Source organism: Marmota flaviventris, chromosome 18 (assembly GCF_047511675.1).
Source record: "Marmota flaviventris isolate mMarFla1 chromosome 18, mMarFla1.hap1, whole genome shotgun sequence".
NCBI lineage: Eukaryota > Metazoa > Chordata > Mammalia > Rodentia > Sciuridae > Marmota > Marmota flaviventris.
This window is the reverse complement of record NC_092515.1, coordinates 56,722,809-56,738,274: the sequence shown is the minus strand read 5'-3', so window position 1 is coordinate 56,738,274 and position 15,466 is coordinate 56,722,809.

The window sequence follows — 15,466 nt, the reverse complement described above, 5'->3', positions numbered from 1 at the left end:
CCCAATTCCAAAGCCCCACCTCTTTCCACAGCACAGTGCTGATGGCTAGGAGGACCAGCCATTGGCACCTGTGACTCAGAATACGATGGCAGCCTCAGGTCTTCCTTTATGCCTGGCACAGGCTGGGAAGGAAGTTAGCAGGCACTCCAGAGAACCTTCTCGTTTACACCTCTTATTTTGTTGTCTGGGTAGAGTTTGGAAAATATATTTGCCTATGGTTACACTCTCCTTTGGACCATTTCTCAAAAATGTAGGTCTTAACAACTCCATGACCAACCCTGACCTCACTCTTACAGGAGAAGCTACAAATTTAAATGCCAGTTATTGTGTTAATTATTACTCATCGATGGTTTTCTCCCTGTTTCCACAGTGACATCTATCCTACCTTAATGCAGAATAGTATTGTATAACTGACCCCAATTCTTCAGAGCGCTATACTAATAATGTTAAATTCTTGACCTTGTTAAAGGCTGTCTAGTGGGTAAAATGCGCGGTTCTGCTCCTTAACTTTGAGTTTTGCTTTGATCAAGGGGTTGTTAGGATATGTGACATATGCATATGTACTTGGGCATGCCTTTTTGTGATCTAGGGATCCTCCCAGAAATGGATGCCTGGGGTAGTTCCTGACCTTCAACTGGAGCCTGAGAACGAGACTTGACCAGTAGATCCCTTCCCTGGGATAAAACACAGAGAACCATATTGGACCTACCCTGCCCAGGGCCTGGATTTTAGTCTAGTCCAGATGAGTTGTGTGACTTACATGTCTATTAACATAAGAATACACAAATGCTGTTTTAAGCCACTGAGCAACATTAGGTTGGTTTGTCATAGAGTGTTATTTTGGCAATACTTGACTGATACATCCCAAATTGCATTCTGATTAACATCGAAGTTGATGATGATAAAAGAGAATGTGAGAATTAATGGCAAATGTGGTGGTATTTAAAAACCTATCAGGCATATTTACAACTGGTGTTCAAATGGCCATAGATCTATAATTTACTTGATTCTAAGACATCCTTGAGATTTTCCCCAGAAGTGAATTTAAAACCAAGATTTTTGATCCCAATCTACCTCATGGGATGACTAGGGAGAGCCTGTGTGATGTTATGTGCAGGCTGTATTCATGGTCCCTCACTCCATGGCCACCTCTGAGCATCCAGAGTGAGGAATTAAATGGACGACTGGAACTTGGAAATGAACTTTCTCTGGCAGTCTGGTTGCAAATCTCTCTCTGTACAAGAAAAGGACTCCTTCATGTTGTGTTGGGAGAACAAAAAATACAATAGTTACTTTAAAATTCACCTTTTTCCTCTTTCCCTCCTGAAAGAACCAGGCCACAACCATTCTGTGTTTCTCCACTGGCCTTTGCAGAACCTCACCTCTGGCAAATCTAACAGCGTTTCCCTGTATCTTTAAAGAAGACCCATCTTGCGTCCTTTGCTAGGGGAGCTGGGAGTGATCTGTGGATCCATTAAGAACCCCTTGCTCTTGTGGGCTGCTTGGGTTCTGTGGCTTCTGTGGTGTCGAGTTCTGAAAAGACGTGCTCTTTGCGAGAATGCTGACCTAATGCGCTCTCCTGAAGACCCCGGCCCAACTCCCCTTCTCCTGCAACGCCTGACTGTTCTAGAGATAATGGAGTTGAAGATGTGGTTTTCTTCTCCCTGGACATGTTATTGGTTCTCTGGGCTGTGTGTTGAGCTGTGCTATCGGTGGGAAAACAAATTTTGCGGTGATTGTGAAGTCCTGGGGATTGTGGGCAGAACTAAGCTCCATGTTCTAGAAAGATGCAATAAATGATCACTTTTTCAAAATTTTCATTTCTCCTTCAGGGAACAAAACCCAGATTTCCAATGAGAACACAGTTCATGCGAGACACTGCTGTGAAATGGGAAGCCCTTTGCTTCAAGAGTTTAGATCTTCACGGTGCCATTTGCTACCTGAATAACCTGGGCCAAACCACCCACCTCCCAAGGTTCTCTGTGCCCTAATCTGTGTAACTGAGCTGTTAATGTCTACCTCAGCAACAATGCATTGGAGGTAGGAACAATGTGTATGGAAAGGTCTCTACACACAAGAACCGTTTTAAATTAACTGGGAAGGATTCTAAGGCGTCTTCTTTAAGCCCCAGTTTCCTTGTTTAAAAGGTGGATTAATATATTTCTGCCTTCTGATACCTGGCGTGGTAAACAGGACGAGGCTTCCTTAAACACCGTCCTCTGTTGAGCCCTAGGATTTGGGGGTAAATTAGGTCATGTAGACAAGGGGAGTAAAGGTCTCAGATGGAATTGATTGGCTGGCCAGCTGACCTTGAGACAGGGAGGCTCTCCTGGATTATCCGACCAGGCCCAGTGCAGAACAGGGGTGTGGACGTGGAAGGAGGAACCGGAGGTGGAGCAGGCAGAGCTCAGGGTGAGGAGGTCTTGGCTCAGTGTCACTGGCTTTAAAATGGCAGGAGAGGCCGTGAGTCAAGGACCACAGGAAACTTTTAGTCGCTTGAAAAGACAAGACTGCGGTCCTCCCTCGGAGCCTGCAGAGGGAATGCAGCCCCGCCAAAGCTCTGATCTTAGCCAGAAGACCCATTTCCGCTTTCAGACCTGCAGAACTTTAAGATTATGGGTGGTTTCAAGCCACCAGGAATCTAATAAGGAAACTAATAGGAAAACGAATACTCCTTGTCAGGGCTCAGGGAGCGTCTGCCCTCATTGTAGCCCTCAACACAGTTCTTTTTCTATAAAACGGGCCATAGTCTAACCTAATCGTACATATTACTTCTGAGGACTGGAATGCATTTCCAAGCGGTTGATTTGAAGGGGAATACATGAATGATATTGTTTCTGAGACTTGCTTTTTGTTTACTCAATAAAATAATTGAGTTACAACCCCTTTTCTCCACAAAACTGTAAGTATTTCTTGTTTCCCGAGACTTCATACTGCAGAGGCAAAGTATGAGACCTGCCTTACCTTGAATCCCTTCATAAATAGTGTTCTCCTCCCTGTTTCAGAACATTTATTGTTGAAACATTTGCCAAGATGGGTCTGGATGAAGATGTCATGGGTATTACCTGGAGTGCAGAGAGGCTGTTATCCGCATTATGAGGAGCAGCCACCCCCGTGTGCCACTAGCCAAGTAAACTCTAATTAAGACTTAGGTAACACAATTGATGGTCATGCAGACTTCTCCTGTAGGAAACCATAAGTCCTGGGCTGGATCCCCCTGTGTGTTCTCATCTGTCATCCTCTAGCTCCAGTTCAGCCTTCTTGGCTGGGACGGAAAGAGGGACATGAAATCTCTGTCCTGAGGTTGGTCTTCTGGCCTCAGTGTCCAGGTGGTTATGGGGGAAGTGGTGAGCCAGGCCGGGAAGGGCTTCCTCGATGCCCCCAATAGGGGGCATGCACACGATAGGAAGGTGTTTTTGTTCACCTTTTTGGTACAGATTTCACATTTTTGAACAATGGAGATCCAAGGTGAGAGGAGAACTTTGTACCCACAATCACAAGAGAAGCTTTGAACAGTTTCCAGTAGCTTGGTTCCTCTATCAAATATATTTTCATCTTGTGTTCCTCAGAGGGAGTAGGAATTTATCAGAGACACCAGCATTTGGTCGACTTACTTTTGCAGAATTTAAATCTTTCTTCTTTTCTTTGTAAGTATTTTCATGGGAAGTTGGGAGAAGCGGGATCAAGTTTTTCTAGGAAGATTTATCACATTTCTCCCATGAGTAAGGCATGATTCCAAATGCATTATTACGATGGGAACTGGAGCTATTATTTCACATTTTTAAACCGAGGAAGACAAAAGCCACAGAAATAGAGCGAGCCTCCCAGGGTCCTAGAGCAAATAGCATGGCCCAGTTTTTGTTTGAACCGAGGGATTTTTTGACTCCTAGATCTTTTCCTTGCTCTAGGAAGTGATTTTTTCCCCCCTCTTGTAATAAAGTCCTTTAGTCTTTTCTCACTTCTGTGAATAAATAGGAGCTGGGGGTAAAGGACAAACTGGCACTTGGAGCTGCTCTGGGAGAATCGCAGCGTCACTCGCACTGTTGACGCCTCCCATTATCCACCAACTACCTCTTGAACGAGCTCCTGCTATTTCCATTTCCATAGTGCAAAACCCTGTTGCAATTCCACTTCTAGAGGTTTACCTGGAGATAAGCAACTACAGATGTTCTGAGAGACATGTACAAGAATATCCACAGCCTCACCTTTTGTAATAACCATCTCCCTGGTGGAAACAACCTAAGTGCCACCAACAATAGAATGGGTAAGGAAGTCACAGTGTATTCATGCAATGGAGTATAATACAGGACTGAAAAGGAACTAGCACCATGGAGCAGCACAGAGGAATCCCAGAAGCCCAGAATTGAAGTTCTGTATCTTACATTGGGGGCTTCTCTTCATGGATGCTCACTTTGTAGAAATTCACCAACTTGTTCACTTATTATTTGCATGCTTTATTGTTTTAATAGTGAACTTTGATGATAAGTTAACCTAGAGAGATATAATAGACCCGTTTTTATTCTTATTTGACTTCCAGCATCACTTACCTTTATTGAGCGCCTGTTGTTTTTCTTGACTTGATGTCTGCTGGCTTCCCCAGTGCTATTCCTGTCCGCCCCTTTGACCACTATCTCAGTCTCTTTTGCTGGTTCTTCCTCCTCTACCTACATTTTATATTTCTAAAACTCTTTATCTTGACTTGCAAAAACATTGTAAAACTATTGCAAGAAATTCTCATATACCCTTCATCCACCTTCCTGGGATTTTAACATCCCATATAAACATAGTATAACTTTTAAAACCAGGAAATCGGCATTAAGACTGGACTAGTAACTCACCAGCAGAGCTGCTCAGCCCTCCCAGCTGGCCGTCACGTCCTTCTGGTCCAGCAGCCAACCCAGGGTCCACATTGCCTTCAGCCATCTTGTCCCCTTAGTCTCCTCCAGTCTGGGACAGTTCTTCCATCTCTCTTGGTCTTCTGTGGCTTTGGCAGCTTTGAAGGGTACTTACTGGTCGTGCCTGTGGGCAAGACCCTGGGTCCTCCTCGGAGCCTTCTATCCAAGGCGCCTGATGTTCAAGGGCCTCATTGCTGGGAGGTTGATTCTGGTCCTTTGGTTTTGGTGGCCCTGGCCAGCTTTCTCCACTGTGAACTTATGCTTTCCCCTCTGTGATTAATAATCATTCCAAGGGGAGATCTTCGAGGTCATGCACATAGCCCACTTTTCCTCATATCTCTCCCTGCTGATTTCAGCATGAGAAGATCCCCCTTGCCTTTGACACCCCAGAGTCCCCGAGGGCTTGGACCCAGCCACTCTCACAGTCTCGGTCCTCCTGGGAAGGTTCACACACTCCAGGCTTCAGGTGCCACCTGCAGGCTGTGACTCCGGCCGCCGCAGCTCCAGCCCGGCTTCCCCTTTGGAGGGTGCTGCCGGCTGCACCCCGGTGCCTCCCCCACCCACCGTCTTGTCTGAGACCACTGATGCATGTTCCTCCCAACCCGCTCTCCTCCAGGCCTGCCATCTCACCTGCTGTTGGAACCTGAAGCCCCCTCCTCTTTTGGGAATCTGGGACTTGCCCCTGACGACGTTCCCATCCTCGTCCCCCGTGTTCCATCTGCTGTCAACATCTGTTGGTTTTGTCTTTAAACCTTCCTAACTCTTTCCACAGCCAGTTCCCTAATCCAAAGCACGATGCTGTCACTGTGGACAGCGGCTTGGCCCGGGCAGGGCCCCTCGGCTCTCGGCGTTCCCTCTAACCGGCTCTCTCCCTGGTGTCAGCTCTTGCCTCTTTCCTGTGACCTCGGAAGTGCTGTGGCAATCCTGGTGGCCCACACTTTGAGACAGAAGGCAGCTGTTGCAGGGAGCCAGTTATATACCACGGACATTGGGGGAGGACATTGAATGAATGACAGTGGAGGGAAAGGACCGTCTCCCCTTCTTGGTGTTAATGACCGGTGGCATGTAGCCCGGGGCGTGGCTCAAGCAGGCAGATGGCGCTGCACGGGAGGGGCCCCCTGGACACTCCATGATGAAGATAGGATTTTAGTGCAATATTAAAAAACCAGAACTAGTGGAAGAACTCCATGATGAGGAAAACGTAAAAGTTCAAATACAAAGGCAGGCTCCTTATTTACGCTCCCTCTCACCTCGCCCTAGCCCTGGCCTCCCCTTGCTAATGGGAAAATTCAACAGGTCAAATTGTAATCGCCGAGAACAAGGGTCCCCAAGGGGAGGGGCAGTGGCTTCAACCCCGGGGCTGTGTGCAGTGTCTGGGGCGGAAGGGTGTGCCCTGGCATCTACTGCGACAGGGCCGGGGCGCTGATGTCCTACGCTGCACAGGACAGCCCCAGCTCCAGGAGCTGTCTGGCTGAGGTTGACAGGATGCCGGGTCCTGTCTTCACAGACCTGCACAACTGCAAGGGATCCTTCAGGAGACTGGGCAGGCTGCAGCCACCTCAGCGGTAGGCGACGCCTGCTTTCTGGTTTTCCCTGTTAAAGCAGGAATATTGTGTGGCTCAACGTCTCAGGCCCTGGGCTCTGTGGTGGGCCCGGCTAACGGAAGACCAGGGGCCCGGTGATCTAGGACAGTGAGCACCAGAGTCCACTGCAGGGCGACCAGGGTTGATGATCAGACTCCCTCAGGGACCCCCTCCAGAGGCCACTGCTCCCCTCTTAGGGCACAGTGGGGTGGCTGGGAGCTCCATGGAGACCCGCCTATTGACATCGGTCACTTGTTTCTCTCACTTCCGCCCTCCTCCTCCACCCCTCCTCCTCGCCTTGGTGTTTTGGTCTTAGAGTGGCACCAGCTTCACCCTGCTGCTGATCCCAAGGGCGCCCATTCCAACCTGCACCCTCCCCTGCCCACACATTGTCATTGACACTGGTCATGTGGACTGTGGAGGGGCCCCCTGGACACTCCTTGCTGCTCGTACCCCGATAGGTAAACCGCTCTTCCAACCTGGGCCGACCCTCTCATTCCTCCTTGGTCCCCGTGTGCTTCTGGCACCTCACACGTCATGAGGCTGAGCTCTGTGTGTCACGGGTGGGCGATGGGGAGGGGCCCTGCCGTCCATCCGGGTTTACTTTGTCATCTCCTACACCACCATCATCGCTACCTGTCCTCCTGTCCTGCCGGGCGAGTCCAGCCATCTGAGGAGCTGCGTGTGCCCAGAGCTCTCCAGTGGTGGGCCCTGCCCAGGACGAAGCTGTGCTGTGACCCCCCACTTCCCCACGTGCACGCCGGCCTGCTGCCTCTGCTCTCTCAGCTGACACAGGGCTGTAGGAGTAGCCCTGCTCTTATGGGAGGCCAAAGATCAAGGTCCAGCGTGGCTGGTTTCTGGCCCTTCACTTGGCCTGCAAATGGCCTTCCTGATCTATCATCATGGGGTGGAGAGAGGAAGAGCACTGCTCTCTACCTCTTTGGATAAGGGAGCAATCCCATCGTGGGGACCCTACCCCCATGACCTCATGTATGCCTAATTAGCTCTCAAAGATCCCCTCTCAGATGCGAGCACATTAAGGGTGAGGGCTTCAACAAATGACTTTGGGGGTACATAATTTAGCAACAGCACCTACAGATGGCCATCCCATGACTAGGGGGAACTTGCCAAATGGACACTCCTCGTGTCCACACACTCTGGCTCAGTACCTTGGAGGCGGAGTGAAGATTCTGTGTTGCCCTGTGTGTGCAGAGCTGAGAGACCCCTGGGGAAGCAGCACCGGGGCTGTGAGCTGCATAAGTGGGGTCCACAGGCTCTGGGCCTTGCTCCTTGGGTTACCAGCCAGGGTGGGCTACTTCGTCTCCGAGGGACTCAGCTTGCTCATCTGTATAGTGGAGAGTAGTCTGTGTAATGGAGGGTTGCCGTGAGGGTCAATTTTACCTGATTGTCTATCTGTTATTGTTGCTTTAATTAATTATTCATGAGGGTTTGCAAAGAGACTGGCGGGCGGATCTCTCATGCATTTTATTTGCAGCGTCGTCATCACTGTCGCCAGGATATCTTCCTGCCCTCCACATGACTTTTGACACCAGGAGAACCTTCCGGCTAGATCAAGAGCAGGTCCCTCCTAAGGCCCACTGAGGAGTGTCTTCCCAGGAGGACCCACATGTGTAGGACGATGACTTTCACTTTACTGTCATTCTTCTCTCCTTTAACCTCAGATCAGGCAGACTGGACGGCGCTGGGTGCCACCCCCCTGCTGTTGGTGAAGGCACAGCAGCTGACCTTTGTTTTCCAAAAGATCTAAATTTCTTCTGGGTTAACTTTGGGCCCATTCCGGACAATGGCAGGAGCAGTGGCTCATCTCTCCGGGAGCCACCAGATGGCGGTGTTTCCCTTGTCATTGTTCAGCGTGTCCCACACCCCTTCCAGGTTCCAGGGCCCAGGCTTCCTGCTCCCCAGCCATAGCTCCCGCCCAGTCAGAGGCTCAGTCAGGTCACGGTGTCCCCACCATTGGGAGGCACTGGGGCAGCTCTCGCTTCTCTGTAGGAACCCAGTGGCCCTGTAGGCACAGAAAGCACAGAGTCGGCCCAAGGAAAGTGGCCTGCCAAAGCGCTGTCTGTTCCCAGGTTTGGTGGGTTTTGGAGAGCTGTGCCGCGGTGCTCAGAAGCCAAACAAAGGGTGCTGGAGCTTTGGTGGACTCATTTCTCTCTCCCTGATCTAACAGCCCCGTTAGTGGCTTTTTGGTAAATGAAACCTCAACAAAAGTAACATGAAGGCAAAACTTCTTCCCCACAATTTGGTCGAGAAAAGAAACAGCCTGCAGGGAAAATTCTCTGCTTTAGCAATGAGCAAGGACGAGGTGAGCGCCTCACCCCGACAGCCTCTGGAGCTGGCCTTCGGCCGGGCAGCCGCGCCCTCTCCATGACTTGGGCTGCTGCACCTCACCTTTGCTTGTGGTCTGCAGGGAGTTCTGGGCGATTTGCTCAGAACCCCAGGCTGGGCCCCTGCCTCCACCTTTACTCTCTGCCCTGTGGCATGGGCCCCCTGTGTCCTTGTGCATGTGTTCTTGTGATTTGCCCTGCAGGGAGCCGAGTGGGGTTGAGTCCCCATGTGGGGTTGAGTCCCAGCCTCATTTATTTCCTTTGTTTTCTGGTGGGTTATTAAAACATTCTGATCCCAAGTCACCTCATCACTAAAATGGGAATGATAACAAAATATACATGTAGGTTGTTGTGAAAGGTCAATGAGGTAATGTACGTGAGGCACAGGGAATGATGGCTGGCATACTGTTAAGGGCACTTTATTACATGACTTAGACTTGTCAGATGATCTCCAGAAAGAAGGGACTTGAGGAAGAAGGGGTGAAGGAGGAAGAAACAAAAGGTCTGAGTGGCACTCTTGAGTTGGATCTCAAGATAATAGAAATAGGCATAGTTTAGAATAAAGCAATGAAGGTGTGTTTCATGAAGTCACCTGGACTAGACCCATGAGGTTGGGCCTGCCAGTCACCACATCTCATCCAAATACCACTGTCAAGTCCTAGCTGACCCTACAGTGGGAATTCTTCCCTCGCCCTAGGGATATGTGTGTGCAAGCAGGTGTGTGTGTGTGTGTGTGTTCCTCTCTCCCTCCCACCCCCTGTGCCTTCTGGTGTTGGGACGACCCTCCGTGCTCCAGCACGCTGACCCCTTCTCCCCAGGCTGCTCTCTCCTAGCGTCCCCTCTGTCTCTCAGGAAAGCCTGGTGCTCCCTTGAGGCCCAGCCCCAGCGTTACCCTGCCTAGGCCCTTCCCCCCATCGCCAAGGTCCATGGCTGTCTTCTCTGGGTGTCCTCAGTGGCTGCACCTCTCTGTCCCTGGGAGCAGGGCCTCCTTCCGTCCTCACTGCCGGGGGTCCTGGCCCCACGGCACCCGGCCCCCACGGTGCCTGTTTAGCTCCAGGAGCACTTGGGCACTTCAGGATTAAATTACAAGAGCAACAGTGCTACTAAGTATTTCTGTAAAAATAAACACGTGCAGGCTCAGTTCCTCTCCGCTGGCCTCCCTCACCCCACACGGTCCCCACCTGAGCCTAGGATCGAGGCACCTCTGCTGTCCCTGGGAGGTCCCCAGGCCTGCTGCTGCAGCTGCGTTCTTGTGCAAATGTCTGCTTGCCTTACTGCTCCTCACCTGCCCCGGGACACGCTGAGTGCCTCGCGGCCAGGCCTTTGTGTCTGTCTCACCCAAGAGGTGCGACCTCAAAGCCACCAGCTTCATCTTTTATCCCCAGGACCCAACACAGAGCCAGGCACAAGGGTGTGTTTCCATAGGGAGCTGCCACAGAACCAGCGTGTCTGAGCGTGTGCACACCAGCATGAGGCGGGAAGGAGGGGACGATCACAGAGGGAGGTTTAATGGGAGTGTCACCTCCCCGCATGGCTGAGGTCCCCAGAAGACTTCTGGGATCGCTGGAGCTGCAAGAAAGGGCAAGGTTGGAGCGAGCGGCTGAGCAGAACATTGAGTCAAGTGCAGGCCCTGACCCTGGAAAGGCCCGGCCGCGGCAGGGAGAGCGGGCAGGGGCCGTGCGGGTCTGCTGGTGAGATGCAGAACCTCCCCGAGAGGCTGCGCCAAGATGCGCCTGGTCACTAGGACTCGTGGGGAGAAGCAGGGGCTTTGTCTTGAAGGTGCCTTCCGGGAAGAGACTCCACAAGCTCTTGTCTGGACAGGACTTGTGAAGCTCATCCCAGAGTCCAGGGGAGTTGCGAGAAGCCTTTGCTGTCAGAGGGTCCTGTGTCACCCATGGTGAAAGGCCATTTGCTGACGGACAGTGCTTCCTCTGGGAGCCTCCCGGCTGGTGGAAAGGTGCTCTGTGCCTGAAGCCCGGCCCCTTGCCTATTCATCATCCTGACGCCCCGTCCTAGTCCCATGTCGTGGGCCGCTCTGTTTGAAGACTTTATCAGTATTTATCTTGTAGTCTTTAATAAATCATGTGCTGATTGCGTGTGATCCCGGGCACTCTACATGAGTGGGCCACCACCCGTCCCCTCCACTACATTGCTCTGACCTGTTGGTGTGACTCCTGCTGCTCTGGCTCCTGCCCTGAGATGGGAGCTAGGAAACGGGTTAGACGCGGGACGGGCTCTTTCCAATTGTTTGGCAAGAAAGAGGCTCTCACTTCATCTCGTCACTATTTTGTCAGAGGCCGTACGTTAAACAAAAACACTTGTTAAAATACAAGAGCACGGGCTGCGGAGGAGAAGTCCGACTTCCAGTGGAGCAGAGTGCACTTCATCCCGTCTCCTGTCTCCCTGCATCTTTCAGTCCATGGTGGGTTCTGGATCAGGGGTTGGCAGACCACCTTTGAGCCACCTGGGGACCCCCTCCTGCTCTGTGAGCGAAGCCTTATTGGAAGAGAACCACTGGCACTTGTCCTGGGCATTGTCCGCAGCTGCTTTCTGCCCTGAGACCTCCCCCGTCCGACCTCCTGGGCAGGCGTCTGTTCTGGACACTTCACAGACACCTTCAGTGGACAGCGGTGCCCCACCTCTGCTCCAGGGTCCTCCAGGGTGTCCTCCACACCATTCCCAAACGACTCTTTCAAGAGTGATGGTACATATGCCCCCGTGAATGTCTGTGCACGCTCGTGTGTGCGTGTGTGGTGTACAAGTGTGAGCCTGGGCGCGAGGGGGGATCTGAGGTGTCCACCAGGCACCTGTGGCCATCTGTGGCGGAGCTTTCTTGCCTGTGCGTTGCAGTCTCTAATTCTGTTGCTGTTGTGTGACAGCCGCAGCAGAGGCTGCAGCAGCTATGACAGCAACAACCCTCCCTCTCGCGGTGCCCACCTTTCCCCGTGTGGTTGTTTGAGGGGGAAGTTGTGTTCCCAAGAAGGAACGGAGGAGGGGAGGTGCCATCTGTAGGGGGGAACTTAAGGAGCTGGGACATGTAGTTGCTGGTCCCCGATACAAGGACGATGAGCCACTCTCGCCATCTCTGTGGCATTGAACCAGTAACACAGGCATTTAGTGTACATGTGCGTGGACAACAGAACAGGAGACCATCCGTCTCTCTGTTCGATCCCTTTCCTGTGTGTCTTTCTCACCTTCTCCTCATTCCCGTTGTTCTCAGGTGTCTGCAGCCATCAGTAAGTCAATGGCTTTGGGGACAATAAGGAAGCCTTCAGGACGTGCCTTGTGAGAGGACCTTCACTCAGGTCATGAGCCTCAGAGGCGCAGGCCACGAAGCTCCTCTGAGGTGATTCGCTCTTGGGAGAGTCACCGGGACCGCACAGCGGAACACAGAGATCTAAGGCCTTTCCCGTGTTTCATTTTTCTTTTCTAATGCACCCTTCCAAGGACAGGTCCTGAAGCAGAGCCGACACCTCCATCACGGGCTTACTGAGCCCGCCTAGCCATGCCAGCCGGGGGCAGGGGCCTGGGGGTGGGTTCTAGGCCTCAGGCTTTGGGGTGGGCAGGGATATTGCTCACACGCCTCTGTCCATCTGCTCTCAGACTTGGGTTGTGAGTCCTCCAAAGGACTGGTCACTCCATGGCGACAGATGCCTCCGAGTGACAGTGGCTGTGCGGAGGTGCTTTGGGCTGTCAGAATCTACTTCTGGTCTGGTAGGTGATGTGTGTCTTGCGACAAGGACCAGGTACCGTGTTTAGGCAACTCCCACGTCCCTGGGCCCTCATGCCGCAGAGGCCCTGGGTGAACAGGAGTACTGTCAGGGCGTGAGCCAGGCCCCTCTGCATCCTGTGACGGTGGCTGAGGGCAGAGCATGGATATGGAAGGTTTAAAGCAAAGAACAGGGTGCCTATTTAGCTCCATGAGCTCATTTTCTAATAGGTTCAGTATTTTTGGTTCCCTCATAGGCAGCTCTGGTGGCCTTTATCCCTGGCTGAAACTCTCCTCCTGCCACATACCTCTGGGGTCCCCCACTCATTCTCTTCTCCTACTCTTTGTCAAAGCATCCCCTTGCCCCTACCTGAGACTGCCGTTCCCTTTTGCTCTGAATTTATGTCTAATTATCATTCAAAATCAAATTCTAGATTGGGGTGTCACATCTTCTAGGAATCTGCCCTAAAGCTATCTGGACTGGGGAGATGCCTCCCCATCCCACAAGGTGTTCTCGTCTGTCTCTGTGTCCCACCTCAGGTCTGGGCTGCAGTGCTCACCTGCCCACAGAGGCTGCACTCCTGGGGGGAGGAGGAGAAAGGGTGCAGTAGCTCATCCCCGCCAGAAGGTGTGCAAGGGACAGTGTGGTCAACACAGAAGGTGTTCAACTGCCCAGCTGGGCCCATGGGTCGAGGGTGGAGGGTGGAGGACTCAGACAGCATCAGGTGGGGAAAAATTTAGAAGAGGGAGAAATTTAAAAAAATGTAGAGGAATTGCATATATATATATTTTTTTTTTTTTCAGTTGAAATAAAAAAATCAGATTTAAAAATATTTTTGTTTTCCAACCAGAAATTTGACTGAGGAAAAAAATCTCCTTGGTATTCTCTGATTCTGAGATCCAGAGACGGAGCAGACATCCCCTGGTGCCGGTGGCGGCAGGGCACTGACAGACCCAGCTGTTGGTGTGATCGCCAGGGCTCTCGTAAAGATTTGCTCCTCGTTCCCCTGCCAGGACCCATGCTCTTCCACCTTCCAATTGAAAACATACTCACTAGCGACAGGTTTTTGGCAGGGGATGGCATGCACCAGGTTAAAGTCATTATGCTGGCAGTGCAAGAGTCAGGGTTCCATCGAGGAGGTGAGCTCAGCTTCCCTGGGATGAGGCCCTGGCCTTGACCTCCACCCCCTCTCCCCGAGGACTCCATCCTCTCAGCTGAAATCACCCTCTCTTTATCACACTGGGGGCCTGTGAGGCCGTTATGTGGGATTTCTGGAATGAAGTCCTTATTGGAAGCAGTAGCTTCCCCACCTCCAGACTCCCGTGGAATGTGACTGTCCCTTTGCAAATTGAACATGCGTTTGGCTTCAGCAATTGGGGACTCTGATTTGCCCCTTCTCCGTTCAAGGCTCCTAAGAGAGACCATTACTTCTCTTGTGGACATGAGGCCTTTGAGGAACTGTCAGGGTGGGGGACTTGCTTGTCTCTTAGTCACACACCGTCTCACACAGTTGACGAGTGTGGGGGCAAGGACATGCTGAGGCCCAGAAAGGCATCTCACAGAAAGTTGCTAGCAGACTTTACGCTAGAATCGTGGCCTCTGTCTCCCAGTGTTTCCTCTCCTGGTCCCTTTTCCTTGTGTCACTTCTGCAAATGTTTTCCTTGGGGGTCTAAACCCAGTGAGTGCACCACAGCCTACGTGGACTCCAAGGCTTTCGTCTGTGCTGATTTGGTGACAGGGAGTGGCGTGGAATGAAGCCACTCAGCCACACTGGGGACCTCAGGCACACTCACAAGAGGTTGCTGAAAGGGCCTGGAATTGGAGTTGGGGCACACTTAGGTATAATGACAGCCCTGTCACCTGGAATTGTAGGCCTGCGCCATGTGGCTTCCCTTTCCTGACCTCACGACTTCCTCCTCGGTCCCTGGAGCCTAATGATGTCTCCTTCATGGGACAGCTGAAAGGCAGGAGAGAGAGTGGGACACCTGCTCAGGATGTCCGGGCCCCTCTCTTCTGCCTCCTTGTCCTCCTTAGGTGCAGGTTTGTCATCTCAGTGTGTCCACACTTGAGAGTCCCCCAAACCTGAGGGAGCAGGCAGAGGAGCGGGGCAAGGACATTTGTGGAGCAGCTCTGTGGACCAGGCCACGTGCTTCTGGAACCTCCTGTAATTAACTCAGGAGGTTCTTCACAGAGAAGGAGAGAGCGCAGACCTCTGCCGGGTCTCAGGTTTGGATAATCACATACACACAGAGTTCACAAAAAGCTAATCTGGGCCTTGAACGTAGTCTAAACCAACCTGACCCCAGACAGCAGAGATGCAAGAGTGTCTGCGTCCTGGGCTGCGACTCGTCCTCCATCTGCATTGGACAAACCTGGGCTTCCCCCTGGGCCTGAATTCCCATGTTCAGGGCCTCCTGCCCCCAAGTTCAGTGCAGCCAGGCCTCAGCCGGACCCAGGGTGAGCGAATGGGAGGCCTGTGGCAAGAGTAAGGTCCCCTGGGCCAGTTCACAGGAGGACGGTGTCCATGGCTGCCCCTCCCTCCCAGCCGCAGGCTAGATGCTGAAGACAGGATGGGGGAGGGAGGAAGAGAACAAAACTTGTTCCCATATGCCATGTCCCCACACGTGAGCTCACTTAGAGCTCACGAAAGAGACTTACAGAGGAGGAGTGAGGTTCCCCGAGCTTCTCCAACTTGTCCAGGGCTGCACAGTTGGCGGAGTTGGGTGTGAATAGAAGCATTCCTGATGTCTTAGTGACCCCATCTTCTAGTTCTGGATTTCTGTGCACTTATCTTTGAATATCGTGGAGTAGTTCTGAGCCAGTTGTGTGTATACTGAGAGAGTCAGATCCAGAGAGCAGCCTGTGTGCCTTAGACGCTGAATGGGTCTGTCTTCTCAGGCTTCCATAATGGAATACGCAGAGCAGGAGCCTAC